Source organism: Cetorhinus maximus, chromosome 35 (assembly GCF_964194155.1).
Source record: "Cetorhinus maximus chromosome 35, sCetMax3.hap1.1, whole genome shotgun sequence".
Taxonomy (NCBI): Eukaryota; Metazoa; Chordata; class Chondrichthyes; order Lamniformes; family Cetorhinidae; genus Cetorhinus; species Cetorhinus maximus.
Genome location: NC_135913.1, coordinates 7,661,546 through 7,680,999, shown reverse-complemented (window position 1 = coordinate 7,680,999; position 19,454 = coordinate 7,661,546). Strand labels below are relative to the sequence as shown.

Sequence of the window (19,454 nt, the reverse complement as noted above, 5' to 3'; positions counted from 1 at the left end):
CTTAGATAATATCACCACCTTCAACACCTCTTTGATCCTTTTGTCTGTGACATCTTTTGATTATCTGCTCCTATCACTGCTTGCTTGTCCCTACAATCACCCCACTCTCAACTTCTCTCCCCCCGCCCCCCCACCTTAAACCAGCTTATATTTCACCCCTCTCCTAACTATACTTCAGTTCTGTTGAATGTTCGTGTGGACCCGAAACGTCAACTCTTTTCTTCTCCACCGATGCTGCCAGACCTGCTGAGTTTTTCCACGTAATTCTGTTTTTGTTTTGTTTTGGATTTCCAGCATCCGCAGTAGTTTTTTGTTATATATAGAATGGGTGATGATGAATTAAATGATTCATCACCCAGTCTGGTGGCATTGTATTATTTTATTCACTGAATTGTATTTAATGTTTTGTTTTGATAAGTTTTGATATTAAAATCTACTTTATGAATATGATATCTATCCACATGCACAATATAAACCTGAGTGTGATTCCTCTTATCTCCCTGGATAGCAACATCGTCCTCTGTTCATTGAGATGTGCCCTGTTTGTGCTTCTATTTGATTATATTTGCTATATCGCTCATGGTGTCAGCACCTGTCTAATGAGCACTGTAGGAGGTGAGGACATTTACCACAATGTTTCAGTCTTCCCAGTGTTTCATTGGAAAATTGTGCAGGGCATTTAAGGCTGGGTGTTGGGCAAGCAGCCTAATGTCCCTAATAAGGCTGCACTGTGGGAGTGTATCTTACCAGTAGGCGCTCCCAGTTCAGAGTCTTGGCTGACGGTAGCCCATCTGGTACTGGATTGTGGAGATCTGTGGAACTCACTGGATTTCACTGGGCAGCTGTCAGCGTCACACCTTATGTGGAGATTTTATCATAATACTCGGGAAATGCTCAATCCCAGAGCTAGCAACTGTTGCACTGATGGAGGAAGAGGGACTGCACAATGTTCTTCTCATTTTAATACTTCTATTTCACCCTCCTATTAATGTTGGGTGATCAGAAGGTTTTTTTTCTTGTTCATGGGATGTAGGCGTTGCTGGTTAGGCCAGCATTTATTGCCGATCCCTAATTGCCCTTGTTCAGAGGGCATTTAAGAGGGCATTGCTGTGGTTCTGGGGTCACATGTAGGCCAGACCAGGTAAGGATGGCAGATTTCCTTCTCTAAAGGACATTAGTGAACCACATGGATTTTTATGATAATCAGCAATGGTTTTGTGGTCATCATCAGACTTTTAACTGCAGATTTTTATTGGATCAACTTTCAGAGCATTACACTGGGTCTCTGGGATACCAGGCCAGCGACAATACCACTATGCCATTGCCTCGCCATGGGGTGTTTGATATCATGGCTCAGAGGAGTCTTCAGGGGTTTGGTATAAGAAAAATCGTAGCTGCTTGGGTAGAATTTGGATAGTGTGTTCAGTTTTTCTCCATTTTTTGTTCACAGATTCAAACTCTACAATCACTGAGTTCTTGACAAAGTGAGATGATAACTAGGTGTTCCAGTTGAAGAAATTCTTCTTGGACAGAACAAAACAGGCGATTGAAGAAGGGGTGGACGGAATCAGCTCACTGTTAGCATATAAGAATTATTTAAATGGACAAGAACATCGGGTAAGCAGGGGGAGGGGAAAAAGAAAGAGTTCAGGCAACTGCACAATGAATGTACCCGATCAGCCACTCCTTCCTATTTCTGTGATCTCCCCCAGATCTACAAGCCTCCAAATGTCTTAACTCCTCCAATTCTGACCCTGTGCATTCATAATGGACACAAAGATGAGAGTTTTAAACTCAATGTTGTTACTGGACAAGGAGACGGTGAAGGTCAGTGAGCATGGGGTGTGGTGATGGATAAGCGGGACTTGGTTCGAGTTTGGATATGTACAGCAGAGTTTGAACGAGTTAAAGTTTATGGAGGGTGCAAGGATTATGGATGACGTCTCTTGGAAATATCCCTGGCACTTTGCACTCACTGAATACATCAACGGTTTGGTGGGAAATGCAGCTACTCAGCCACAAGATGAAAAATATGTTTCTAGTTTTGCTGGGTGTTAGTCCCAGTCTCCTTTTCACATTGGCCGTAGCTCAGTGGACAGCATTCTCACAAAGGTCGTGTGTTCAAGTCCCCACTCCAGAGACTTGGACATGTAAGCTAGACATGTTGCCGGTGCAGTACTGAGGGAGTGTACAAGAGCATCATAAAACAAAATATGACATCGGAGCCACATAAAGAGATATTAGGTCCAATGACACAACTGTTTGATCAATGAGGCAGGTTTGAAGGAGTGTATTAAAGGAGGAAAGTGAGGTACAGAGGCAGAGAAGTGTAAAGAGGATATTCCAGGGCTTAGGACTTAAGCAACAGAAAGTGCGGCCACCAATGACGGAGTGATTAAAATTGGTGATGCTCAAGAGGCCAGATTGTGGGGCTGGAGATTACAGAGATAGGGAGGGGTGAGACCTGGTGGGATTTGAAATCAAGGATGGGAAAAATGTTGCTTGACTGGGAGCCAATGTGGGTCAGGGAGCAGGAGTGATAAGTGAATGGAACTTGGAGTGAGTTAAGACACAGCAGCAGAGCTTTGGATGACCTCAAGTTTACAGATGATAGAATTTGGGATACGAGGCAGGGGTGCTTTGCAACAGTGAATCCTAGAGGAAACAAAGCCGAGGATGAGGCTTACAGCAGCAGATGAGCTCAGATGGATGAAGTCGGGAAATGTTACAGAGGTGGAAATAAGTGCTTTTAGTGATGGTGCAAATATATGATGAAAAACTCATCTTGAGATCAGATATGACACCAAAGTTGTGACCAGACTAGTTTAATCTCAGACTGTTGCCGGGGAGAGGAATGAACTTGGTGGCTAGGGGGAGAGTTTGAAGCAGGGAGTAAGGGCAATGGATTTAGTGTTCTGGATATTTAATTGGAGGAAATTTCTACTTATCCAGTATTGGATATCAAATCAGCAATTGGATACCACAGCAACATTGGAGGAGTCAAGAGAGGTGGTGGTGAGTTGGAACCGGGTCAAACAGACTAGGGTGTAGGAGAGCATGTAGCCCTGGAGAAGATGGAGCCAGTGATATCAGACAATGTGTAACCTGGAGAAGATGGAGCCAGTGATATCAGACAGTGTGTAACCTGGGTAGGATGGAGCCAGTGAAATCCGACAGTGTGTAACCCGAGGAGGGTGGATCCAATGAAATCAGACATTGCCTAGAATTTTTACGTTGACGGGGTTTCCTTTCCCGCCAGCCGAACAGTGGGCGGAGAACGCACTCTTGTCAATACTGCCTGCCACACAACCATTTAACGTTCCAACTAGAGCTAATTGGCTGGAGGCAGGACTTCGCTCTTCACTTAGGAGGGAGTTCTGCCTCAGAGAGCTGCGAACCAATCTGATTAGCCAGAAACTCTTCAGTCCCTGCAGCGCCAGAAGCTGCAGTAGACAGGACTGGGACTGCAACAGTCCCCTGAGGCTCTTCCCCAGTATCCCTGAACTAGGTATGTTTTGGAGATCTTGGGATAGGGGAGGGTAGTTGGGGCCTGGGTGGGTGGACAGAGGCATTTGGGGATGTTGCTGGACAGGCTGGGGGTAGGGGGTGGTGGGGGGCGATGTGCAGGAGGACGTCCAAGGTTACGACTCTTTGTCAGGGCGGGGTGGGAGGGGGGGAGTGTCTTATGATAAAGGATGCTGATGCTGATAAGTGGTCAATAATTAGTCAATTAAGGTCCTCAGCTGGGGGAAGAGCAGGCTGGCCAGTCTAGGCCTCACCCATCCAAACAGAAAATTACAGAGCGTCTGGGTGGGTGGAAGGCCATTCGAGAAATTTTACACTCATCTCCCCCAGCCACCCCCCCACCTCCCCACACACACACACACACACACTCCACCCCATGCCCCCAGCTACAAATTAACTGGCAAGGGAATGTAAAATTATGTACATTTTGCAACCTGGGAGTTTGGTCACAGTTAATTAATACCGTGTCAGTTTATCTAATGAGTAGGCCAAAAATGGCAGGTTTTTGTCTTAACACAATACCCACTTTGACAGTGAATTCCCAAAATGCCTTCTCCAACTCTGGTTACTGGACACAACTAACTTATGCACAAATGGCTGGAGGCTTGCTCAAGACTGTTTCACACACTCTTGTTAGATCATACATGGCCATGGTCTCTCCCCCTACATAGCCTTTCATTCCCCCTTATAAATTTTCATCTCTTTTTAATATGTAAATTCCATTGTTTCCATACGCCTTTGGAACTTTATCTTTCTCATACTATAAATCTTTTCATATTGCCAATGCTATCATTAACCATTGCAGAAAATAAACACACTACTTAGCCTTGATTCTCTTGCCAATCATAAACATTCTATCATGTCTTTGAAATTCAAACTGACTTATCTAAAAATACAAACTCCAGTCACGCTTTACTTAGTTTTTTTTTCGACACGCCTATACTGTTTTGTATCACTTGGTGCACGAACTGAGGTTCAATATTGGAACTGCTGATAACCAAAAGGAAAGTGGCTCATTGAAAACTGTTATTAAGGAGGTGAAATTGGATCTTTCAGTCCATCGCATGTTCGGTGGGAACCAGGTCAGTGACTCTGGTTTGACTCTTACTGGGAAATGGACCTGTCAATGATCTGTAATGAGTTAACAGCGCTCAGTTTTGCAGTGATGACACTGCTACAATTCTCATTGGGTACTCCAGACTGAGCAGTGTAAAGGTCAGACAGTGTTCCTGCTCCTGGTCAGGATCCTGTTGGAGGGTTAGCTGGGGATTTGGGAAAAGGAACCGATTATTTCATTATATGGATTCATCAGCACTGTCTTGTTTTATGTGTGTTTTATCTGTGAAATCAGATAATCCAAAGCTCATCATGAAAAAAGATGTAACCACACCTTAAAGGAGTTGCGCTACTAAAGCCAGATTAAAGAAGCCTGCAGAAGACAGGCGGTAACTTTAATATTTAATGACAATGTTCTCTAGATATTGTAGAAATATGGAGAAGAATTGAGAGGGAATCCGACCTGAACTGCTTGCTTCTCAGACAAAATAGGGAGTTCTGGTTAGCAGGAGGTAGAAACCAGTTATAGTTGTCATTAAGACTGGGCTCAGCTCAGCTGGGAAAGATGCTGAGTTGTGTGAATCTATTATCTGTCAGTGCTCTCTGTCTGTGGTGCTCCTTAAAAAAAACAACACATGATAATAAAAATATAATTGGAGACTGGTCAAGTGCACCCCGGATACAGTTCAGCCAAGAATCTAAAGACAGGGCAGTGATTAACATAGCAGAGAAAATCCCCAGAATATTGGTGACCCCTGAAATATGCGACTGCTTTATATGAGAAGTCTCTAAATGTGGACTGGGAAATAATTCTTCTCATGTTGAGGCTGTAAACTGTAAAGATTTTTTTCAGTTCTGTGCTTGTTAAATAAAATAATTGTATTGATGTTTTCCATTATTTAAATTTCAATTATTTTCATTTTTATGAATAATTACAAGAAAAGCATACATTACATTTCACTTTAATTCTGGGTTCCACTTTTCAGGAAGGGTGCTAAAAAAAATGGAGCGAATGCAGAGGAGATTGCCAGGATGATACCAGCGATGACGGACGTCAGTGTTGTGGAAAGATTGAAAAATCTGGGATTATTCTCCCTTTGATCAGAGAAGCTTAAGGGGAGGGTTAATAAAAGTATTCAAATTCTGAGGGAATTTAATACAGTAAATGGGAAAAGAACTATTCCCTTAGCAAGTAGAATGGTCACCATACTCAAAGATAGAAAATAATTGGCAAAATAACTAAAGAGGAAATTAGACTTTTTCACACAGATGATTAAGATCTGGAATGCATAACCTGAAAGAGCGATGGAAGCAGATTCCTTGGGAACTTTGAAAACACAATTGGACATGCATACTTAAAGAGGAATAATGTGCAGGGTTAGTGGAAAAAGCTGTCACCGGAATAAATTGTTCAAAGAGCCACCATGGGTGCGACAGGCCAAATGACCTCCTGATTGTAAGATTCAGATTCTGAATGGCGTCTCTCATCTGAGACAGAGCCCAGCAGGCTCCCTTGCCCCCAGTGCCATTCTGGACCCCATCATATCGATATTACACTGTGTGTTAAGATAACAAATTCAAACATATTTCATATCCAACTATAAAAGCAAGTAATCTTACAATTATAAACTGGATGCAGAGTTTTACTGTGTTATTTCCTATCGATAAATCTAGTCCTGGATTTAACAATGACAGTTTAATTGAATGATCATCGTTCACATACAGTCATTCTACGTCAGTATGCAGATCTCAATTGTGTGTGCATTTCCTAAGAAACTGCTCCTGCTCATTTTCAACTCCTCCCAAGACTCTGAGAAAATTGACCTCTCACTAAACACAAAGTGAATATTTTATTGATCTACTGCTGTAGATACAGAGCTGAATAATGTCCTGTGCAGCTGGAAGTGATGGTGTGTTCAGTAAATCAAGACCAGTGTTGTAGAAAATCCATTATTGGAATCACAACTTGATGTTGTGAAAAAAAACCACCTAAATGTTCAGGTTTTGTAATTCCTTGTAATTAAAATCAGAGCATGTGATGTTTCGTTTTGTTACTTCTGTTTTCAGTTATCCTCGATGTGTGAGTTCCGCAATTGCAGTGGTTCTCAAGCTGGGGTCCTCAAAACCCTGGGAGTGTAGAGACTTTCCAGATGACCTGCAAAATAAACTTTCAAACAAGTGAGAGAGAGAGCAAATACACAAGGCAAGGGAAATAAGGAAGGAAAAAAAAGACACACCTGCTGCTTTCCATAAACTAACAGTAGTTAATGTTAGCCTCTCCTGTGCATCAGACAAGATGACCATCCCGAAGCCATCGTATTTTACAAGACTCTTCGCACGAGAAATGGGATGAGACTTTGTTGATTCCAAAGGGGTCAAATGCCTATATATTCACTAGCCCGCGTTGCCATAAGAATATACGTATTCCTTGCAAAAACCTATTGACGGATTAACAGTGAAACTGCAGAACTGATCACTCCAGAGATTTCAATTGGGAATTACACATAATCACCTCAATTGAATGTATTTTCTATACATGTCTTTATTCCATCTAGAATTTAGAATTCATGCAGATTAGAATTTAGATGAAAAGCAAGCCTTGTGCAGATTCAACATTGTACTCAAACACATGGCTGCATCAGTGATAAAAACAGAAAACACGGAAACAATCAGCAAGTCAGACAGCGTCTCTGGGGAGAGAAACAGAGTTAATGTTTCGAGTCTGTACAACTCCATCCCAGAGCTGAATGGAAGTTGAAATATGATGGATGGTGTAATGATTAAGAGGGTGTGGAGAAGCTCGAACAGAATGGTAGGTGCTGTTTGAGAGAGAGTTCTGGGGTTTTGAACCATTGACAGTGAAGGGTCAGCGACATATTTCCAAGTCATACTGGTTAGCGGATTGGAGAGGAACGTCCAGTTCGTATTTCCACGTGTCTGCTGTCCTTGTCCCCTGAGCTGGTAGAAATATTTGGTTTGGTAGTTGCTGTCTAAGTAACCTTGGTGATTTCTTGTAGTGCATCTTGTGTTTGGTAAACACTGCTGTCACTGCTAATTGGTGGTGGAGGGAAGGGATGTTTGTGGATGGGTTGCAAATTAAATGGGCTGCTTTGCCCTGGATGGTGCACAGCTTCTTGAGTGCTGTTGGAGCAGCAGTCATCTAGGCAAGTGGACAGCCTTCAATCACACTACTGACCTGTGATTGTGGATGTGATGGTGGACAGGTTTGAATATTTAGTGGGTGCGTTACTCGTCACAGGATTCCAAGCCTTTGACTTGTTCTTGTACCAATATTATTTATACGGCTATCCCAGTTCAGTGAATGATCAATGACAACTTCTGAATGTTTATAGTGGGAGATTAATGAAGGTAATGCCAGTGATTCACAAGAAAGTATGGTTAGTTTCTCCCTCGTTGGCGATGGTCTTTGCCTTGCTCCTGTGTGGCGAGAATATTTCTAGCCACGTGTCACGTCAAGTCTATATAATTTTAGGTCTGTCTGCATTTGGACAATAAACTGCTGCATTATCCATGGAGTCGTGAATAATGCTGAACATTCTGCAATCATCAGAGAACATCCACAATTCTGATCTTAAGATGGAAAGAATGAAAGATATTTTACTAAAGCTGGTTGGGTCTAGTTCACTATTTGAGGCACGGTTACAGTGATCAACTGGAACTGAGCCGAGTGATATCAACGAAGCACTATCATCATCCTTTGTGCGAAGCAAAACTGCAACCGCTGGCATGGCACTGGAATAGTCTCCTTGAGCTCAAAAATAACGCTCTGGGGACCAGAGTTCCCACCATAATAGATAATTCGATAAAAATCTGGAATTAAAAATCTAATGATAACCCTGAAATTATTGCCAAATGTTTACTGATTTCTTTAGGGAAGGAAATCTACTGTCCTTATGTGGTCTGGCCTATATGCGACTCCAGACCCACCACAATCTGGTTGACCCTAAAATTGGAATATCGCGTGCAATACTTGTCGCCACATTACCAGAAGGATGTGTAGGCTATGGAGAGGGTGCAGAGGAGGCTTACCAGGATTATGCCTGGTCTGGAGGTTATTAGCTATGAGGAGAGTTTGGAGAAACTCGGATTGTTCTCACTAGAGCGACAAAGGTTGAGGGGCGACATGATAGATGTTTACAAAATTGTGAGTGGCCTGGACAGAGAAGATAGTCAGAAGCTTTTTCCCAGGGTGGAAGAGTCAATTACTAAGGGTTTTAGATTTAAGGTGAGAGGAGAAAATTTTAGAGGAGATGTGCGGGGCAAGTTTTTACTCAGAGGGTAGTGAGTGTCTGGAATTCACTGCCAGACGAGGTGGTGGAAGCAGGTACAATATTGGTGTTTCAGTGGCAGCTAGGCAAATACATGAATAGGGTGGTTACAGAGAGATACAGACCCCAGACGGGCAAAAAAGTTTTACTTTGACAGGCAATATGGTCGGCACAGGCTTGGAGGGCCGAAGGGCCTGTTCCTGTGCTGTGTTTTTCTTTGTTCTTTGTTCTAAATGCCCTCTGAGCAAGGGAAATTAGAGATGGAAATACATGCATGCCTAGCCAGCGACGCCCATATCCCATGAGCAAACTAAAAACAAAAATTCGGTAAACGCTGCCTCGATGTCCTAGGCCATCACTATCATCTCACCATGGAGTTCCGCTCTTTTGTCAATGATTGATCCAAGGCTGTAATGAGATCACAAGCAGAGATACCCTGGTGGTACCCAAACTGAGTCTCAGTGAGCTGTTATTGCCAAGCAAGTGCTGCTTGATAGCACTACTTAATACGCCTTCCTTTGCTTTAATAATGTTCATGCATAGGCTGATTGTGCATTAATTGGCCAAATTTGGCTTGTCCTGCCTTCAGTGCAGGACATATCTGAGCACTTTTCCACTCTCCAAGGTAATTGCTCATGTTGAAGATGTACTGGAAGAGGTTGACTGCGAGCGCTGCAACTTCTGGGGCATAAATCTTCAGTACGATAGCCAGAATATTGTCAGGGTCCATTGCCTTTGCAGTATAAAGTGCCTTCATACATTTTATGATATCATATGAAGTCAATAGGATAAAGTCAGACATCTGTGGTGATAAACATTCCCAGAGGAGGCCTTCTAGCTGAAAATTGTTGCAAATGCTTCAGCATTATCGTATTGTACTGATGTGATGGGATCCCCCATAATTCAGGATGTGGATATTTGTGGAGAGTCCTCCTTAAATGAATTGTTTGATAGTCCACCACCATTCACGACTGGATGTGGCAAGGTTGTGGAACATAGATCTGATCCTCTCATTGCGGGATCGCTTAGCTCCGTCTTTCACTTGCTGCTTATGTTATATCTCACGCAAGTAGTTCTGTGCTGTAGCTTCACCGAAATGACTTTTCATTCTTAGGTATGCATGGTGCTACTCCTGGCATGCACTCCTGCACTCTTCATTGAACCACGCTTAACCCGTGGCTTGCTGGTAAAGGTACAATTACATTTATGCGGAAACATGAATTTGCAGGTTGTGGTTGAATAAAATTCAACTGCTGCTGATTGCCCACAGCAGCTAATGGATGCCCAGTTTTGAGTTGTAAGATCCGTAGGAAATCTATGCCATTTGGCATGGTGGTCGTGCCACAAAACATGATAGAGCGTATCATCAATGTGACAACGGGACTTCGTCTCCACCAGGACTTTGCGGTGGACAATCCTACTAATACTGTCATGTTCAGATGCATATGCAGCAGCCAGGTTGGTGAGACAAGGTCAGCTATGTTTTCCCCTCTTTTTGGTTCCCTCAACACCAGCCGCAGTACCAGTCTAACAGTTACCTCATGTAGGATTCGGCCAGCTCTGTCAGAGGTGGAGCTACCAAACCTCTCTTGCTCTTGGACAATGACGGCCCCAACCCAGAGTGCATTCAGTACCCGTGCCACCTTCAGTGCTTCCTCCAAGTGACGCTCAACATGGAAGAACACTGATTCATCGGCTGTGGGAGACAGGTACGTACTAACCAGTAGGAGATTACCTTGACCAAGTTTCTGCTGATGCCGTGAGAATTCATGAGATCTGGAGTCGATATTTTGGACTCTCCCGGTAAAATTCGCCCGACTTGTTTGCACCACTGTGCCACCACCTCTGCTGGGGCTGTCCTTCGGGTGGGCCAAGGCATATCTAGGGGTGGTAATAGTCGTTTCTGGGACATTGTCTGTAAGGTGTAGTATGATTCTGTGATCATGACTATGTCAGGCTATTGCATGACCAGTCTGTGATTCACCGCTCCCACTTTTGGCACTCGGCCCCGAATGTTGGCAAAGAGGACATTGCAGTGTTGACAAGACTGAGTTCACCATTGCGGTCTCTGGTGCCTTGGTCTATGCCGATTAGTCCGCCTGGTCTCATTCTTTTTCGCCATTCAAGTCATTTTATGCAAATGTTTAGCTTTCTTAAAATTCCTTTCAGAGAGATTTAAGAATTAACTGCATTGCTATGAATGTGGGACTGGAGTCACATGAAGGAAGCCAGGTAAGGACGGAAGGTTTGCTTCCCTAAAGGGCATTAGTGGCGCAGTTGGGTTTCAACAACAGCCGTTTTCATGGTCCTCATTAACCTTTTAATTCCAGGTGTTTATTAAATTAAAATTCCACCATCTGTCGTGGTGGGAATCGAGTCTAGATGCCCAGAGCATTTCTTGGGTGTTTCATCTAGTAACAATGACACTATACCATGTTATCCAATGACGAACGCACAACACTTAGTGACATCAAAGCGTTGTAAATATTATGTAAATAGTTTCAATTTTTTAGGTAAAGTTTTTGATTTCACCAGATAGATGTTAAATTCATTACTGGATAATACATAACATTTCAAAACAGCACTGTGACCCAATTAATGCTGGAACCACCACGTTGTCCTCCACACACGGACATTACTATGTCGTGTTCCCCTGTTCCGTCTAGGGATGTGGATACAGGCTGCTCACCTCCCTGGCTATATAGCTGTGAGGGTCGTACTGCTCAGCCTCGTCATGCAGGAAGCCTTTGGAACCCTCCCTGTGAGTGCACTGCCTGCAGGGGCAGCCGCTCTTGCTTAGTCCCAGGTATAAGATTTTGATTCCAGCTGAGGGTCAAGAAAACAGAGTAGAATGGGATTCCATCACAATTCACCCATCTTTACCTTCCTGTTCACAATGATCAACCGTTGGAGTGGTGTCCCGATTGCTGGATGGGGTGGGCTGCTAGGATACAGTTGCCATCCTCTCGATTGTGGATCTGTCACCCGCATGAAGGTCTTGTTTAGAATCCTCAGCTCCTCTCTCACTATTGCAATGGAGTTAATTTCACAGTGCGGGGTATCTCTCACTTGCTGCATGGTATCAGCACGAGGTTGGCCACACTCTACTTGCTGCTCATCATGAGCCCCCCAACCGGAGACATGGTCGAGGTCATGATCCCCTTGGGCGCCTTCATTCGGAACGTATAAGCCCTCAATCTCTCAGGGAACTCTGCCCAATTGTCACTTATCTTCTGGTGTCAGCCCTTATACTGAAATCCAAATTGAGGCTCCAGAGGCTCTGTCTCACTGACCCACAGAATATCCCTGTGGCTGATCTCCCTCCTCCGGGGTGAATTGTCAACAGAAACCTGTGCTGTTGACTCCTCGACCTTACACTGGAATGTGCTCATCACCTAGTCCTCCCAACTTAATGTCCACACTTGTATCCACTGGGGTGTGAGTCTCTAGGCTGGTGCCTGCTGAGTGCGTTAGTGGCAATTCTTCCTCGGACGTCTACCACCTTCCTCGGATGTCTACCACCTCCTCGTGCCTGATTCCTGCCACCTCTTTATTGGTGGTGGTAGCGGGGGGTGGGGGTCTATCGCAGTTCTGGGGCCTGTGAGAGAAGCACACGTTTTTAATGAGATGAGCCTATGCAGAGAACCCTATTTCTTATGTAAATTTTTCCAAAGTTATCCTTGTGATAGTTTGAAGCCATGTCCCCAGATAAATGCTCCCATGCCTTGGCGTTACAAAATTTAATTCCCACCCGAGTCGCAATTACAAAATCACAGCCGTCCCCTTCCCCCCTCCCCTCGACAGACCACGTCAACACCTGCACAACTGCATTACCAAAGGGCCGTGTGAACCTGGGAGGGGGTAGTCACTCTCACCCACATGTTCCGTGGATGGTGTTCTGGCAACTTGCATTGCCCTCTCCCCTACCGGTGGGATAGCACGGAGATTTGGGACCCCACCCCCGGTCCTCTGTAGTTCTCGGACTCTGTGCGCCCTCTTCTCCTCCAAGAAAACGAGGGAAAGGGTGATGTTGACGCTCATCGAGTCACAGAGATTGGAGATCCCGCCCAGCGCTCTACAGCTTATTCCACTCATTGCCATCCTTGACCATTGGCATTTTTGCCTCGCCTTGGCATGAACATAGGCTGCTGTAGCCCTGCTAGCATCATGTACCCTGTGCTCACCCGGGGCCTGACATGTTGCATGCAGTGATGCAAGTTTGCATGCCCAGTAGGGATATCTCACTCACCTTTGCAGGGTGTGGAAGATCACTGAAGCGCTTTCGATGCTAGAATCTGGCCATCTGGTGGTCAGCAGTGGAGCTGATCCTGCTCCTAGTCTCTATGTTTCTATGTTTCTTTGAAAATAATTACCTCTCAAAGAGCTGTTTATGTTTCCTCTATCTTTAATGTCCGTATCCAACGGTCAAAATTAATTTGCTTTGCTTTCTCAAACTCAATATATGCCAGCCCAGGCTGTTGAATTACATGCCAAAATTTCTGCCTACATGCCCCAGCGATCAACTCATTACGTACTCAAAATAACTTTCTTCACTCCATCATATTCCCCACATATTTGAACTTTCAGTGATGCATATACTCCATTAGCTCTACATACCAGCCTGGAGTGTAATAGCAATTTCCAAATTTATTTGACGATTTCATCTGTTTAGCTATCTTCTCAAAAGATAATGAATGTTTCAACATCTCTGTCCTCAAAATTCAGAGAATCGTTTAGAAATTTAAACATTCTTCCCTCTTGGTTTTAGATTGGAAGTGATCATTTCATCCACAGAACATCCCTCAGTCTCTGAGATTTTATTTTTACATTCCAGCTTTCTGAGTTGATATCCCCGTTTTCTTTCATTCTTCCTTTCCTCCATTGCTAATTTATTCAGTTCGAGTTACATTTCCTGTTTTGTTTCTGTCTCCCACGTTTCTGCTTGTTCCCTTCAGATTGCCTTTTCCTGTTTTTTTTCGCTTCCAATTTGCGACTGGATTCAGCAAACTCAACTGACTCACCACTTAGAGGATATTGTCGCTCTAGTAACACTTACAATTACAAATGTTGTGATATAATTTCAGTTGTGCCTGCTTCTTTTTGCCCCTACAGGTAATCCTAATCGGAATTCATCTGCTAATTCTATGAAATCATCTTTACGTGCCTTTTGTAAACCATCCAAATATATAACTTCTACTCTCAGGCAAGCCGCAGCAGCTATCAATGTCATTTTGCAGTTTCCCACTTTGAAGAGAAATTAAGTGAGGTGAATTACTCTTATGCTCAAAAAGTACTTCGATATTGAGGATAACCAAAAAGAATAATTATTAGTCGTGTTGAATCAAGAAAATGAAATAGGGATGAACGAATCTGAAATTGAGTTCCCTCGAAATCAATTGGACAATGAGGAAGTCCTTAAAAATTTAGACTTAAATACTGAGTTAGGTCCCAGAAAAGAATCAAGGTGACAAGAGAGCGGTATTGCGTGCACAGAAAACGGCCTGCGGTAACCAGTAGGGAACAAAACACATAACAAAGATATCTGTACATGATGCAGATGTGGGAAATTCTGTTCCAAACACGCAACATCCTTATATATTGAATCCAGTAAATGCATCATAAGCGGAAAAATAAATTGCATTTATGCTCAATAATGACATTGTTTTGTTGAGTTGCTGCAATTAGAGAAATTATGCTGCTAACGAAGTTGCATTCAAGGACTGTCTGTGGATTATCTATAGGTGAATGCGGTGATAAAAGCGGATTCATATGACATACCACATTTTGAAAACTGCATTGAGAAATTGGGACAATCGAAGTTGATCAGAACAAATGACTTGCTGAAGTCATTGACAAGTTCCACGATCGAAAATGGTTAAAGACGAGCTCTATCATTCAAGGTCGTCCCGTTTGCTATGAACATTTAAACAGCAACCTTCCAGGCAGTAATAAATAAGGATATTGCTGGTGTCTGTCTCTATTTACGAGTATATGCGTGTGTGTGTGTGTGTGTGTGTGTTTGTGCATGTGTGTGTTATTTGGATCAAAGCCAGCTAGCGTGGGTGCTTTGATGTGAAGAAACAAGTAGGTTTGAAACGGTAATTAGATAAACATGGATAAGTTTAGAAACATGTGTTTCAAGGGGGAAATGTGCATTTTTAAGAAAAACATTCAAAAGAATGAGTGTAATATTGCAGCTGGTTGTGAGACACCAAACAATATGTTTATATTAGTAATAAAATTAGTGGAATCAAAGGATGTTATTGTTAGGAGAGGTAAAATTTAAAAAAACTAGTAATACAATAGGAAATTTACATTCAAAGGAAAAGCTAAATATAAACAGAAAGGAGTTTGTGTTCGCCAGTCAGAGTCATGTAAGTTCTAAGCAACCTGTATACCTGCAACTGTGTCTGCAAGGGAACTCTATTTGAATTTATAAGGTCAATTGTGTTTTGCCTGGGCTCTTTAAAAATCCACGATTTTACTGGTGCCTGAACGGGTGTGTAACTGGGAATTTAGTTAATTAGGGGAATTTTACCGTTGTTACAGTAGTAATTTAGTGGACATTTGTATGTCCTTACAATATTTTCTTCTATTAAGAAATGTTTAATTTGCTTTTATACAAAATAAGCCTATTGAGTTTCCATGGTCCTATTTAGTAATTACTAAATTCAAAGCCTGCATCTCGAAACATACAAATTGTGAAAATAAAAAGTTTCAAGTTTCCCCCTGGAGTTTGGAAACTCAGCCTTTACAATCAGCCGCATCACAATAACCTTCATCAAAAGTACCCTTCTCCTCGATTACTCAAAGCAGGACAAGTGAACTGTTAAAGCGCACCTTCGTTAGTGGACTAAAGAGTATTTTTAAAAAATTTGATAAAGCAAAAAATGCGTACAAAGGCCTGATTATCAAATCATAATTCATCACCTTAGAAACTCTTTTAACGATGACACCATCGTCAACAATGGAGATGAGCTATTGTGTGCCTTCATTGTCTCGAGTCAACATTTTGTAGATATTGACGATTTCAGGGCTGCTATTTTTAACAGGGTTGTTCAAATTGTCTTCCTTTTTGTGAACAGTTGTCTGTGTGATTCATAAAACCTACGATACTTGAAGATGGGAGAAAACATATATGTTTTCATATATGTGTTCACGGTAATGAGAATAGCTTGGAAGTATTTTCAAATCAACTTGTGCCGGGAGGAATTTGTAAGGAAATTGCACTTTGTAAAAATTCTGATTTGGGAGAAATCGAAGCTTGAATGACAATCCGAAAAATCCTGTTTATTTTATGTGTACACTTTGACAGTTAGTGATGTCTCCCATCTTCACCACCATCAAAAATAAGGTATTGACTTAGTGTCTAAACTTGATCAAGATTGAATTGTTTCTCCTGGGATTTGTCCGAGATGCCGTCACCAAGGTGAAACGTTAAAATTGTCAGGCGAGGCAGTGGTGAGCGCAGAGAATTTGACACTTTAGGAAATTCATCCACCTCCCCACACCAACAGCTCCTGGAAGTATCTACACTCGTAGAAGAGCTTGGTTCAACCGGGTAGTGAGGTGTTATTTCCATGCCGCCCAAGACCACCCCCCAAACATCCGGGAACATTTGAACCCTGAGAGGAGACTGGGTCCCCTGGTGAGGGAGGGTTTTTCAACCCCACTCTCCCTAGAACTGACACCCTAAGAGGAGACTGGTTCCTTCGTGCCAGGAGAAGTGAATCCCACCCACACATCGCTGGTAGTCTCAACACCCTGAGAGGAGCCTCGTTCTCCAAGGATGGGAGGAGTGATTCACCCCTGCGGATCTACACTAGTCACAGGATGGCGGGAGGTGACTAGTGGAGTTCCGCAGGGGTCAGTGTTGTGGCCACAACTTTTCACTATATACATTAATGATCTAGATGAAGGAACTGAGGGCATCCTGGCTAAGTTTGCAGATGATACAAAGATAGGTGGAGGGACAGGTAGTATTGAGGAGGCGAGGAGGCTGCAGAAAGATTTGGACAGGTTAGGAGAATGGACAAAGAAGTGGCAGATGGAATACAACGTGGGGAAGTGTGAGTCATGCACTTTGGTTGGAAGAATAAATGCATAGACTATTTTCTAAATCGGGAGAGAATTCAGAAATCTGGAGTGCAAATGGACTTGGGAGTCCTAGTCCAGGATTCTCTTAAGGTTAACTTGCAGGTTGAATGGGTAATTAGGAAGGCAAATGCAATGTTGGCATTTATTTGGTGAGGACTAGAATATAAAAGCAGGGACGTGCTGCTGAGGCTTTATACGGCTCTGGTCAGACCACATTTAGAATATTGTGAGCAATTTTGGCCCCCGCGTCTCAAGAAGGATGTACTGGCCCTGGAGAGGGTCCAGAGGAGGTTCATGAGAATGATCCCAGGAATGAAAGGCTTCACATATGAGGAACGTTTGAGGACTCTGGGTCTATACTCGATGGATTTTAGAAGGATGAGTGGGGATCTGATTGAAACTTACAGAATACTGAAAGGCCTGGATAGAGTGGACTTGGGGAACATGTTTCTATTGGTGGGAGAGACTAGGACCCAAGGGCACAGCCTCAGAGTAAAGTGAAGACCTTTTAGAACAGAGATGAGGAGAAACATCTTTAGCCAGAGAGTGGTGAATCTATGGAATTCATTGCCACAGAAGGCTGTGGAGGCCAGGTCATTGAGTGTATTTAAGACCGAGATAGATAGGTTCTTGACTGGTAAGGGGATCAAAGGTTACGGGGAGAAGGCGGGAGAATCGTTTTGAGAAATTTATCAACCATGTTTGAGTGGCAGAGCAGACTCGATGGGCTGATTGGCCTAATTTCTGCTGCTATGTCTTATGGTCTTACACCCTGGAGTGTCCATACCCTGAGAGGAGCTTGGTTCCCCTCAGGGAGTAGGAATCACTAATTCTTCCCCAGCTTCAGGAAGTCTCTGCACCTTGAGAGCAGCTCAGTTCACACGAGGAGTTAGAGATATTCAACTCCACTATTTCGGCTGGAACTACAAGATGTCCCGAATTCGTTAATTTTCCGGATGATGTCCTCAAGTTGTTACTTCCCTGGAAGAGATCCCTAACTTGCTGAACTCCTGGACGAGATACCCAATTTGTTACAACTGGGACGGGACACCAATTTTGTTTTTTCCAGGCGTGGCGACATGATCTGGCTCCCTTTTTTATTCAATCCTTTCAGTTGGTCGCAGCGCTATCCCGTGGATGCCTTTCCCCAGTGAAAACGTTTTTAGTTTTAAGGAAGAGCCAATTTAACTAGGATGCCTTGAGTCAAAAAGTACTATGCTTATTAGTACCAGAGGTAAAATATTAAAGTGACGCAACACACACATGCACACACAGAACAGGAATGAGAAGCTAGCAGCCCAAACAAATGTTCAAAAATATAAAGAGCAAATATTGGCTTGGCCGTGGGTTGAGGCTGGTATTTTCAGAGCTTTCGTTAGAACTGATTCTCGCAGATTTGCAGTCTGATAGAGACACTGTTTGCCTTTTCCCAGAAGAAGATATTTGGTTTCTGCAGGCTCGCAGAAGAGGCTGCCCTGGTTCATGTTTGATTCTGGTTTTCACAATAACTTTGCCTCCAGCAAAAGAGAGAGGGAGAGAGAGGATCGCCTGCCTGTCTTTGCATGCGTGATTGATTGATTTTTCTTCTTATTTCTGTCACTCACCAACACTGGCCTACAGCTAACTGTTGTCTGTAGCTAACTATTTCACCATTTGCTCCTGTGTATTCTCTGGAAGAAAAATCCATGTCCTGTATTGACATCAGATATCATTGCACACTATGACATACAAACCAGGTGCAGATGGTTTTGCCGATGCCTGTCCAGATAAGAATCAATGTCCATTGTCTGCACAAGCCTAGGAAATTAAACTACGGGGTTTGGTATATTCAAAACTCTTCTGTCAACCGTTTATATTTGAAGTAGTCTTTGACAGAACTTGAGGTGCGACATTCAATGTTCTCTATGGACACCTTCGTCTGTCTAATCTAAATAATAATTTTATAGAAAGTGGCCGTGTTACATTATCCGCCATCTTTGCTCAATCGTTATTTGTATTCTTTTGAAAACACAAACCATCGTTAAAAAAACACATCAATATGCACGGAGGTAGATGATATCAGTAGCCTGGTTACCTCGGGGAGGGCACCGAGATATATCCACACACCCTGAGCAGCGTCTACACATTGAGAGGAGACTAGTTTCCCCGTGGAGGGAGGACTGATTCACCCCATCCCCCAGCAGCCTCTATATCCTGAGAGGAGACTGATGCCGCCAGGGATGGAGGAATGGTTCACCACTACCCACCAGGATTCCCGACATCCTCAGGGGAGGCTGGTTCCACCAGGGAGGAAACGGTGATTCATCTGCATGCTCAAAGGTGTCTGCACAACACGAGAGGAGCCTGGTTCACTCAGGGTGAAGAATGATCCAGTCTCCATGCTGAAGGTGTCTCTGTATCCTGAGAGGAGCATGGTTCCCCCCGGAGAGGTTCCCATCACCACGCCCCCCCCCCCACCCTCCCCCACCCCCCGCCCCTACCACAAAC

The 19,454-nt window shown here is 43.5% G+C and overlaps 1 pseudogene across 1 annotated transcript in view; it reads left to right on the top strand.

The window, feature by feature from the left end:
- LOC144672036 (uncharacterized) overlaps positions 1 to 19,454 on the top strand; it is a 1,123,005-nt pseudogene that overhangs the window by 711,500 nt on the left and 392,051 nt on the right. The window lies entirely within an intron of this gene.